Raw genomic sequence first — 13305 nt, forward strand, 5'->3', positions numbered from 1 at the left:
AAAATGAGAAATGTGAATTTTTGAAAGGAAATATTTTAAATTTCAAAAAGTGGAAAAAAATAAAAAATTAAATATATAATTGATTATTATGAATGAGTTGAATTGTTTATAATTTTATTAATCAAACAATAGATTTAATCAGTTTTATGTGTTTTGTGTTATGTTTCTATTGTGTAGGATAAGATATTAGTGACATAGATCATGATACATTACAACCCCTATATGATTTGGGAGGGATGGATGAGTACAAATATTTTCTTATGGCATTAGAACTAAGAAATGTATTAGTATTAGAGCTACCAAATATAGGGTATCATTACAAGATGTTGATGACATTAATCTAGAGAGGGGACATTGAAACACCTATGCAAAAACATTATTGAGAATATGGATCGCCGTCACACTTGTGGATGTGGTGGAATTCAATATTGCATGGGAAAGGGAGGCAGGTAATCTTTTTAGGATATGTCAAGGAACAATATGTGTTATGCGTACCAATACAATATGGGATGGCCAACATCAATTAGGTTGAGGGGAAAAGAGATGGAGATATGGAGGGGATTCCATTGGAGCGTATTATTCCTTCTAGCATACCCCAAGTGTTTGTCTCCCTTAATGGTTCTAATAACTAGACTATGAGGCCATGACTTAGGGATTGGACATCCATACTAAGTAGTTATATGATCATCATGAAAGCTCATTTCTTTGTCAACCTAGGGCGCTCATTTCTTTGTCAACCCGGGGCGTATACTTGAAATGGGTCAGCAAGGTATATGCACTAAAGTCCTCATTATAGTCATTCTACCAAGAAGAAAATGTTTCTGAAAGCAAATGACTAAAACGCTTGAATAGAAGCTACCTTTAATTCAGAAAAATGGGAACTTGTTCCATAGCAAGCAGGCAAGAAACTACTTTGTCTGCCTTGGCTGCAGGAACAATCACAGGATGATTTCCAGTGGCTACAAGAACAGTCAGCTATCAGGACAACAAACTAAATACTGAAGGAAAATAACTGCTGAACACAAAGGGTGGAATTCTTACTAAGTGGGCCCCCTTAGAAAGTCCTCACAAAACTCAACTAAATGCTACAAATTGGAATATTGTCTTATTAATCTGAAAACACTTGTTACATCAGAGTATTTGTTGAAAATTGTTCTACAATAAAAGACTGAAAATTACAATAGTTGACGTTCACCATCCCTGAGAAGGGATATCTAAACTTACTTATGATAAAGAAACTCCTAACTAACTCTAACTACTGGCGGGTCCACTCCCAGAACATTAGGAGGATGCCATTATTACAAAAAGAGGACAGGGAGTTACACTTTGAATAGGAAACAATCAAGTTGTTTCAACTATAGAGGAAATCTAGCATAACCATCCCTCCTAGATTTATTCTCCTACAAACATGAATACCGAAGTTTCATAATTACACTCTCTCAGTTGTAGATAACCGATTGTTGACTCCTTCAACACTCATCTTGCTGAGACTTTGTCTTCATCCAACTAACTAGCATGAACTCCCATGTTGAATCTTTGACCTTTTCATGTTCTTCATTAACTCCTGCATCATATCATTACCGTGTACAAAACAAAGATATATCTATTCCATGCCAGAGTAACATTTATCTAACTGCATGCAAGATTAATATGGATAAATCACATAGCATGGCCACTCTATCATTAATCATAATTTCAACCAAAAGGAATATATATATATATATATATAAGGGTAAGTTCATGCCATTTTGTCAAGTTCATAAAAACATAACAAAATCATTGTTTTAATAAAGTTTTAGGACTCGGACAGTAGCTAGACCCTTGTCAAAACCTAACAAAAGTATAGAAAACAGAGACAAAATTGAGCCATTATTTGAGCTCATCACTAAGCACATAAAATTATTGTTACTTTGGTGACATTTGTAGTAGTAGCAAATGGGAGAACATCACCCTGCATGGCAAATTAATTCATTGTATAAATACAATCGAAACTGAGGGAGTGTAGTTTCACGAGGTTGATGCACTTTAGCCCACGTTATCATGATATGTATTACTTTATTTGGGGGGTGGATGGTGCATTGTGGACAACACCTTATTATATGTAGGGTCATTTCAATGTATAATAAGGCTTGTGAGACTAGCAAGAGTGTCTAATAGGTACATGCTTTATATACAATAGATGTTGATCATGCCACAAGTAATGGTGAGTGGGGAGGTTAGGTGACTCAAGGGAGAGGATAGTTGGACTATTATGGATAATTTTGGGAAAGGTGAGGTACACATTGCATAAAATATTTATTTTGTAAAGCTATTGTCAAATAAAAAATATGTATAACTACAATGAAACATGGGAGCAACCACTAACTCAAATTTCAAAGAAAATACGATTCAACCAATGAAGAAAACAAATTCAAAATGCAATAAATGAAATGCAAACCATAAGCCATATTGCATTAAATCTACGAAGCCTCCATTGTCCTTAATCTTCTTTATTATGCGAGCACAAAGAAAATTTGAAAGCTCGAAATGATGCAATAATGACGAGAAGCTATCAAATATGTGGTTTTAAAAATGAGAAAATGATTTGTGTTTACAGACTAGTTGAATGAGATGAAGGACCAAGATCGATTTTGATTTTGAGAAATGGATGGATGGGATCACATGAGAGGAGTTAATGAGTTAAGTAAAAATAAATAATTGAAAGTATTCATTTCCAACAAAAGATACTATTTTGAAAGTGGAGGAAATAATGAGTGAGGAATAAGCTAAGTGGAAAAAGAGATGAGATAATTGAAAATAAATAAATAAACTATTTATTTTCAACAAAAAGCGAGTATGACAAGTGAAGAGATGAAATTGTCAAGTGTGAGTTAAGAGAAGAAGATGGGTTAGTTGAGTGGGGAGAAGAATTAGTAAGTGGGAGTGATAAGTGGAAAGGTGGAAGAGTTATGTGAAAGGAGAAATTAGAATATTAGAGTGAGGAAATAAGAAGGTGGAGTGGGACATGGAGTGTAAATAAATAAATTATCTTTATTTATTTTCACCCACATGTTGATGATAATTAAAAAATGTCAAATTTATTTAATTAGAGGGATTTAGAAACTGAAAAAGATTAAGTAATTAAAGAGACATTTAATCTTACCCATTTGCAACCAATAGGCTTTCATTCTTCGGGCAATGGTATAAGATCTGATATATTATTCTTTTTCAAAGCTACCATTTCTTCTTCCATAGCAATCTTCCAAGATTCTGCATCATTCATAGCTAATGCCTTTTCCATAGAATTTGGTTCATCCATATTAGTATTCAAAGCAAAAAATACATCTCCAATCATCAGTTGAATACTTTTCAGGTGGTCGTCTATGTCTTTTAGACCTTTTAACAAGCCGAGTTGGAGGTTCTTCCTCCTCTTCTGAAGATTTAGAGCTAGATGAGCTCTCCTCAACTTCTTGCCTATCTAGGGGTCTCGATTCAACTCTTTCAGGTGTAGAAGAAATTGAATCACATCTTCCTTTTTAATCTGTTTTGGCTGCAATGTAACAAAAGGAGACTTAATTTCTCTAAAAATAACACTTCTACTATGAATTACCTTATGTGCAATAGGGTCCCAAAGCTTGTATCCTTTCACACCATAACTATACCCGATGAAGATACATTTCACGGCCTTGTTCTCCAACTTTGTCTGCTTCTCCTTTAGCACATGTGCATATGCCTCACAATCAAAAACTCTAAGATGTCTCAATGAAGGCTTGTGACCTGACCATGCTTCCATAGGCGTTTTATCAACAAGGGCCGATGTAGGAGACCTGTTAATCAGGTAGCAAGCAGTGGCAACAACTTCAGCCCAAAACTTTTGTTCTAGACTAGCACCACTCATCATACTCCTAGCCTTCTCCATCAGTGTCTTGTTCATTCTTTCTGGAACTCCATTCTATTGTGGAGAATATGGAGTTGTCTTCTATCTATTAATGCCACAGTCTTTACAGAATCTATCAAAATCATTAGATCAAAATTCACCGCCATTATCAGTCCTCAAACATTTAATTTTCTTTCCATTCTGCAACTCAACCATTGCTTTAAATTCTTTAAATAAACTGAAAACTTCATATTTACTCTTTAGAAAATATACCCATGTCCTTCTACTAACATCATAAAAAATGAAACATAATATGTGAATTTTCCAATAGAAGAAACATCTATAGTACCAAACACATCAGAATGAATAAGATCCAAAACACCACAAGTTTTATGAGAACTCGGGTAAAACTAAACACGGTTTTGTTTTCCATAAATGCAATGCTCATAGAAATCAAAGTCAAGATTACAATCATTCAAACCTTCAACAAGGTTTTTATTTTTCAAGGTCCTTAGACCCTTTTCTCCAATGTGGCCAAGCCTCTAATGCCATAACATAGTCTTCTCTGCAGGTAACTTTGCTTCAGAAGAAAGAGCACCCTTTAGTACCCAAAATCCATTTCCATTCGCTGAAGGTGAAACCCTCAAATCTTCCACATATCTACTTTTTACAGAAGTACTAACACACTCAACAATGTATGCATCTAACTTATGCAAAGTGTTGAATCTGACACCTCTAGCCATTACCATAGCACCCTTAATCATCTTATATCTGTATTTAGAAAAGACTACCTACACACCTGCATCTATCAGTTTGCTCACAGATAACAGATTTCGTTTTAAGCCAGGGATATGCAACACACCATTAATCCTTTCTATTCTACCATCAGAAAACCTGATTCTAACTTTACCTCAATCAACAATGTCTAAATGTGAATCATCACCCAAGGACACCTTACCTCCATTAAATTCTTCATATTTAGAAAACCAATCTCTATTGGCAGTCATATGAAAAGATGCACCTGAGTCAATTAACCAGGCATCATTACCTGCATGAGTCGCCAAAGCTGCAATAAATGCATCACCATCTTTCTTCTTGGACTCAGAATCAGAATCAATCTTCTTCTTTTTCTTCTTCTTTTCTTCTTTGCATTCCTTACGCATGTGACTTGGTTTACCGCAATTCCAGCAAATGACTTTGGACTTTCCTGGAGATTTCGATCTCCCTCTCAATTTGGACTTATCACGCTTCTCATTTTTCTTGCCTTTCTCCTTAGGTCTTCCACGAACAGTTAGGGCTTCCTTCAAACTATGGGATACCTTCCTTTGCATCTCATCACCAAGTAGGGCACCCACCACATCTTCGAACTTCAAAACAATAGAAGTACTATTGATAGCCATAACAAGAGAATCCCATGAATCAGACAAAGAACAAAGCAAGATCTGGCATTTCTCCTCTTCGTTCATCTTAACATTGACAAATACTAATTGATCCAACAACATATTGAATGCTTCTAAGTGGTCTGCAACTCATCCACCCTCTTCCATCTTCAAGGAATACAATTTCTTCCTGAAGAAAATCTAATTTAATAAAGATTTTGCTTGATACATTTCACCAAGCTTAGTCCATAGCTTCTTTGCAGTGTTTTCTTCATGGACATTGATCAGAATAGACTCTGATAGGCACAATCTGATTAAACCCTTGGCTTTTCAGTCCATAACATCATATTGAGTTGCCGCAAAAGGATCTGAGGGCCTTTGGACATTCGCATCATAAGCATCCCATAGATCTCGATCTATTAGCAGATCTTCCATCTTCAGCTTCCACATCTCAAAATTTGTTCCATTAAATTTCTCCACCTCTATTTTCCTTGACGAACTTGCCATCTGAAAATTCCTGCAACAAGATCAAAAAGTGTCTTTTGCAAAAAAGCTCCCACTCAAATCTAGATTAGTTCAAAAAACCCAACAACAACCCACAAATGAAACCAAAGGTGATCAAGATCTGATACCACTTGTAAGGAAGTTAAGCAGTGAATCAACTTCCTGCACTAACCTTGAGAGAAGGGTAATGTAAAAACTTTTATAGATCGTCACAACAGTTACAAAAAAATAGAAATAGATATAATAACATTCAAACCATAACACAGTGATTTACGTGGGGAAAACCCTTTCAAGAGAAAAACCCCACACTCTAAAAGTCGCCCAACATATTATTCAACAATAAAAAAATAGATTACAATATACTTGCAAAGCAAGCTCTACGCAGGAGTACCAATAATCAGAGATTCAAAGGTAACTCAATAGCCATAAGAGTCTTACACACAACCTCTATCTCACGCACCTCATATATAGGAGATACAATACAAGAAACCATCGAACTGTATTAAAAAACCATTCGCTAAAACTACCCAATAATGTGTAGCGGACTTTATCTCCCTTCTAGATGCCCTATGGCATGTCCCTCCCTTTTTACAGCTCATTTATGTATCCGATGTATTTTATATTTCCTATTTCAAGAGTACAAACTTCCGGAGGCCATAACTTGAGAACCGTGTGTTCAATTGACGAACTGTTTGAAGTGTCGAAAAGCTCATGAAGTGCTCTATTGCCTCATTAACTACTACGTTGTTTACGCCTACTTTTCAGAGTATTTTGGGGCCTCTCAAGTCCACAAAATCAAATTTAAACCTTTCATTGGACCCCTCCAAAACAGAAAATTTAATATCTTCAAAACTAGTTGTGATCTTGCAACGTAACTTTACCGGAATGCTTATCTAGCCAACCAAAAGCTTCAAGGAGAATTTTGTACCATTTCATGCCCAAATAAAAACTTGCTATAAATAGTAACCTCATGTAAATGCAAGGTTGAGACACCATTTTCCAACATTGTCAAGTGCCTTGTAGATAACACATGATAGATCGTAGAGATATTATGAAGACCTTCATTTGATCTTTGTCCAGGGACACATGCACAAGTCATCAACAATAGCATGATGCATTGGCTTCCTATACAGACAAATTACAAATTTCCATATAAAAAATACAATGCAACATATATGTGTTCTATGTGAGGTAAAACTAGATAAATATACAACAAAAAGTAGATAACAACTACAGATATTATAGAAGATAAAGAAGGGAAGGAAGTAATTGTTCATCCTTAAGAAGGCCTTAGCCTTAAATAAGGGCAGTTGGGAAGCTCCACAGGTGTGAGACCTAGTGCAACCTATGAAGCAACCTCTAAGATTTTAGAAGTCAGCTCTTCATAATTCAAAGTGGGGGATGAAAGAGAAGGAACAGTTGAAAATTCCTAAAGATGGAGGAATACTTTAATGATTCACAAGCTTGTGATGAATGCAAAGCTTTTACAACACTTTAATCCTTGTGATCTACAAACATCTAGGATTCATTTATTTTGAGAAATGGGCATAGTACATTAGAAAACTTTATGTGAAAGAGTGGAATAAATCATAAAAGTAACAAAGACATAAGATGATACATATTTGTAACTTTGCTACAAAGAGTACATGTAAAAGCCAAACAAAATTAAGCAAATACTTTGAATTTTCATGACGATTAGCAATCTCATTAATCTTGTATTGAACAATATAATTTGGGTTCATCCCAAGTTAAAATAGAAGAGAAAAATTTCTTACATGATCCATTCATTATTAGAGATATCAACAGTCCCAAAAAAAACTCAGACAAGAAAAAATCCAAGCTTTTAACTTATCAGCATAGATAATATCTCACAACATATATCAGAAAGGTGACTAAGGCAGAATCCAATATTTTATTAAGGGAAAAAATATTGAGGCTTGAATAAAGAACCGAGGTTTAATTCTTTTCAAACAAAACAAGCGGATGACTGTAGTACACCATAAGACCAGGAAGGTTGTAAAATCCTTGCCATTCATTAGAAGCGGGAAAAGGTTCCCTCCAAAAAAACTCCCCTCTTTAATGTTATCTCTCCTAAATCACCTTCATCTCCTAACCATCTTTGCCAGTTACAAAGAATATCTTTTTGGTAGCGGAATTATGATGGAGAATCTTATACCGTTGTTCTTCCCTTGGTCACCAACATGAGATTCATTTACATCTTCATCACCTTCTTACCATAATTCAAGGGAGTAAAACACCCAATTCCACTTGCATGATCATTCCTTTTTCTTTGTTTTGGCCCAATTGCGTGATTTTGCCAACTAGGGCCACTTGGAATCTTCTACATAACCACCACATGATGTTTCCAAAATACCTAATTGAAACAGGGACATGCGTGAGGACGGTGAAAATGTTCTCGTGACCTTTGTTCGGTAGTTGCTAGATTCTTTGAGATATTGGTACATGACATACTAGCATGGATCCTTTTATTGTATTTCCTCAACCACTCATAGTTTCCTTTTATAATAGCCTATCTACAAGGAACCTTCTTGAGGTGGGGAATTATTTTCAAAAAATGTGTGAAGATTTCATGTGTACCTTCTATACTCCCTTTTGTGTGGGAAAGAAGATGAAAGCATATTATTAAATAAGAAACTAACTATTGTAGGCGAAGGATACAATTTTGGCGACACATAGGGGGACTTTTGCTTGCAGAAGTGGACCTAGACTTCTCTAGTTTCGTAGGTCGGATATTGAAATGTTTTTTTCATAGGTTCACATGAGTTGTTTCCGATCAGATCTTAACAATGAACTAGGTGAACATGGACCTTCTGGAATTTCCTCTTACGCATTATTGCATCTCTGGTCCTCCTGCAATCACGAAAGATTTGAGTGTCAAAGGGTTATAAAAAGTGTAAAACAAAACAAACCTTTCTTTTGTACAAAATAGGTGACTTCATAATATTTGGGATGCCCTTAGTGGACTATAGTTTGGAGCGAGACTAAAAGTGCGGCTCTAAAAATAAAACCATGCTTCATTAGGATCTAAGAGTCTAAATGTGTGTGCATTATGATAATTTTCCTTCTTCCTATGAATAGAACAAACAGAGAAGTATGTCCTTGGATCAAGCTATGTAGTTGAGCCTAACCTCTCATAGCCACCAAGATAGAGCCTTGCTACTAGATGAGTGTCCATAACCCTGGCAAGGTTATCACTCTGGTTACCGCATGGCATAGCTCTAGTTTCTGACAATGAACTCATATCATCAAGTTGGCATCCAGAGCAGTAGTAGAAGTGACCTTAAGATTTTTCACTTAAACCAAGAAAGTACAAGTTTGTCATCTCATTCTAACTAGAATTATTTAAGATGTGAGTTTATTACTAAGGTTCATGAGAACACCTGTATATGACAAGACATTACAAGCATGCAATCCTTTTAACTATAAAATCAAGAGTCTTAATAAAATGCAAGGAAATCGTATACCATAAAAGATGGCATTAAATGCATTTATTTTCACCCCACCCTATGTTAGTCCTAAAAATGACAATGCAAAAGATTTTCATGCCTTGGTAAATTTTCTGATTATTTGGAATTAATTTTGTTTTGTGTTCTTGCCCCTAGAGTTTAGGATTTTATGCATTTTTTGATTAAATTTTATTATAAACCCTAGGCCAGTTATAATTCGGTGTTAACTTTTTTCCACTTAAAGCCAAGGGTTGGTTACCGTTGGCGGGGCCATTTCTTTTTCCTAGGCATTGAGTTGTGTTCGATTGGTCCCTTTATTGTTTTTCCTAAGTTGCACGCAAAATTACCCTAGGTGGATCCCATTTAATATTGTCTGCTAGCACCTAAATTTTCCTAAGTTTAAAGTCTTATGTATTTCGTTGGTGATTTTATGTTAAATCGCGAGAAGATCCTATGGTTCGCACAAACCCGCGGTTGAAAGTGCAAGGAAGATAAGAACCGTGACATCACGAGATGATGCCACTTGTCCTCGATGGAGAAGGTTAAGTTGGCGGTTTGAATTTTCAAATCTCTGATGTTACCAGTTCCCAGCAGGTAAAATTTGAGCTACTAATGGTTCCATCAATTTTTCACGTGTTTCAATGGACAACGATGTTATAATCTGGGCGAAAAGGTGCTCGACAATTAATTTGTAAAGGTTGGCAGGCACTATGGCCGCAGGGTAAAGTGCGAACAAGATCCAATGGCTCTCGTAACCTCATGAAGGAAGATGCAAGAATTTTATGGAGTTAGAGATAGGAGATCACAGACTACTCTGAGAAATCAAAGGTTGCTTGTTGTTAGGGATTCTAAAGAAGAATTTGTACAATCAAGGAAGAAGAATATCAGAACAAAATCATTCACATAAGATGAGCCTTAGCAGGAGGCAATGGATTTGATAGGCATGATTTATAGAGTCGATAATTGGCGGGGTGAGTTGAAAGCACCAAAATGATGATTTTTCACGTGAATGAGCATCACCAGGTGAAGTGTTTTTTATTATAAATACAATGGGGTGGTGACTAAAATGGTAGAAGAGAAAAGAAGCCTCTTTATTTTCTGAGAGTGGTTTTTTCCTCAACAAGGAAGATGATGTTTGAGTAGGATTGTGCATGGAGTTGTTGTGTGCTCTATGATACCGGATGGGTGTTCTTTCTCCTGTATGAGTTTGTTTATTGTCAAAGAGGTTGTGAAAGTGATAAGGATTTTTAGAGGGGGCGTGAAAGCCTTTTCTTATCAAGAAAGGCCATGCATGATGCATCTATTGGCCATTTGGAGGAATTGATTATGTGTTGCATTGATGTTTTATCATTGATGTCAACACTAGTTGTTTTGGTTGTTTATCGGTATCCTTCTGGTCCCGACAGGTTGTTTTGTTTCTGGTTGGATTTGATTTGGTATGATCCGATATGCTCCAGTATGTTTGGCTTATGGTATTGGCTTATTCATGTTCATGTTCATTCAATTGGTTTTGATCTAGTGATTGGATGCTATCATGTTTGCTAGTAAGCTTGGTTTGTTGTTCCGGTGAGGGTTTCACCAACAGAGCTTTGATGAAGATCTTTGATGATATGCATAAGTGGTGTTGGTGCAGCTTCTAGTGGAGATTCAGGATGTTGATGGTGATCATGTTCGAGACTTAGTTGATTGGGATTATTGCTTTAGTGTGTATGGACCTATATTGGGTCCCGATATTGTCTAGGTTATGGACCGACTTAATGTAACATGTGGATTGGACCTCTCAATATGTTTCCGGGATGTCTTATGGGTTGCATATTATTTGTTTGGTCTCTAGCCGTGTTTTATAATTATGTAAATGTTTTATTGTCTAGTGGTCAACTTTATTGTTTGTGGTCGAGGGTTTGTATATATATGATGTAAGATCTCATTGTAGATCATACCATGGGATGTAAGGAGTGAATAATACAATAATCATTCAGGCAGAGGATTTGGTTGATCATTGGTGACTGAATTAGGTTTATGTAAGAGAAATTAGTCCTCCGATATTGAGCTTAACCGAAACTATATTCAGGCATAGGAGATGTTATCTTTCCAGCTCATTCCTTCTTCCGGATTGTAGTATGGATTTCTATGTAGTCAGTGAGACTCCTTTTGTGATGAGCAGTGCGCTCTAGGTTGTTGGCCTTCCTGCAAGTGCAGGCCCCTCAACTGTAATTCACATACTTACTGCAGAAGTATTATCTGACTGTGGGTAGGATTCCCACCATGGTTTTTCCCTTTACCAGGTTTTCCACGTATAAATCTTGGTGTCATGTGGATGGTATTTATTCTTTGATTATTGTTTATGCTTAATTGGTTTATCTTCTATTTTGGTAATTGGTTTATGCATTCCAGTATTAAAGTTTTGATTTCTTAAGGTTTCGGTAATCTTGTGACAACTGATTGATCCCCCCCCTCTCAGTTGTCTTCCGATTATTTGAACTGTCTTCTTTCTCCTGTGTGAGTTTGTTTATTGTCAGAGGGGTTGTGAAAGTGAGAAGGATTTCCAGAGGGGGCATGAAAGCCTTTTCTTATCAAGAAAGGTCACGCATGATGCATCCTCTGCTTCTACTCTGCCACTAGTTGGCTGGGGGTTTGAAGAAGGAGCCCGCAGAGGAATGAAAGAAGGATTTGTTTGGGTGGGGAGTGGCAGCCAGTCATCTCTATGACGACATGGAAGTTGTGACCCCTCCCTAACATATTATGTTTTCCCTTAAGCTCCTCCTTCGACTTTCTCTAATCCTGTACATGAAGGCTGAAGCTCCTCCTCTAGTTTAGGGGTGACTTTACTTCTTGCCAGTACCTAGTATCCCTTCCGAGAAGAGAAATGCTCTATTGGACAGAATGTAGCATCTCACACTCCATCTGAAGGCATCAGGGTGATAATGGCACAAATCAAGCAATTTTGTTTCTATCAAATTTTCAGTTGAAAATTTTGATTCACGGGTGCCAGTGCATGGATAAAGAATATTTTTTGTAACAGAATCGCATATGGCCTTTTAGGCCCAATTGTTGAGAGTAAATCTTATGTTGGTATGTGTCTCTTGGCTTGAAGCTTGTTGCTCCCTTTTTTCTATAAAAAGGGAAATTAAGGTCATTAGAAGGGTTCCTTTTTGGGGTCCCTTGAGGTTTCCAAATTTTTGGTTCCTTTAGTAGGTTTTAGATGCAAATGAGCAAAGTGTAGAGTCTTTTACAAAGAAAAATAGAATGAGTCATGTGTCTTATTTTTTTGCAGGTTTTGAAAGACTGAATTGTATACAGTGTTATGATAGATATAGTAATTTAATAAATGAAATCAAATTCAGGCTTATTTCTCTCCAGTGTATGATTATGATATCTTTTGAATGAAATAGATCAAGGGCTTATTTGTTTCGGTGCATTGTTATGATGTATGTGATTTGTGTTTATTCTTAGATCCAAGGGGTCGATTAAACGCTTAAAAAAAATTGCAAATTAGTAGGGCTTGTGCGAGGATTTTGATAAGTAGTTTTAGGCCTAGGTCATAGTTGAGATGTATTGTAAGGCAATATAATCTTAGATCAAAATGCTATTAGATTATTTTTGTTGAAATTCATCTTATATTTCATGAATTTTACTCTCCAATGGATAAGGTATTGGTCATTAGCTTGTCTGAGTCTTTACAATCAGTTTTCTGCTACGTTCATCTATCCTTGCTATAAATTGGTTGATTATTAGAATGTTTTTTATTTTATGTTTGTTATTGTGTGTTCTACTCGTCTCATTTCTCCAAGTGGTTGAGGATCACTAAGGAATAGCCATCCTTTAGCATTCTCCCTCTTTTTTGAGCCTCGTATATGAGAGCATCTGCTTTGTTTTAGTGAATCTTTGAGTGTGGTGTAGAGATCATAAAATTCACTAAAGGGACCACCCTCCCGGGTCTTGCAGAGCCCAAAGCGTAGAAGGATTTGCAAAATCCTTGTCAGTTGGTCCAAGTTCTTGAGGATTTTAATAGTTGGAGTTGGCTTCTCCATAGTTATTTGAAGAATCAACTTGTTTTCTGCCTTCTTGCAGTGTAAACCCATTTGGGAACCAACACCCT

This window comes from Cryptomeria japonica, chromosome 4, assembly GCF_030272615.1.
Source record: "Cryptomeria japonica chromosome 4, Sugi_1.0, whole genome shotgun sequence".
Taxonomy (NCBI): domain Eukaryota; kingdom Viridiplantae; phylum Streptophyta; class Pinopsida; order Cupressales; family Cupressaceae; genus Cryptomeria; species Cryptomeria japonica.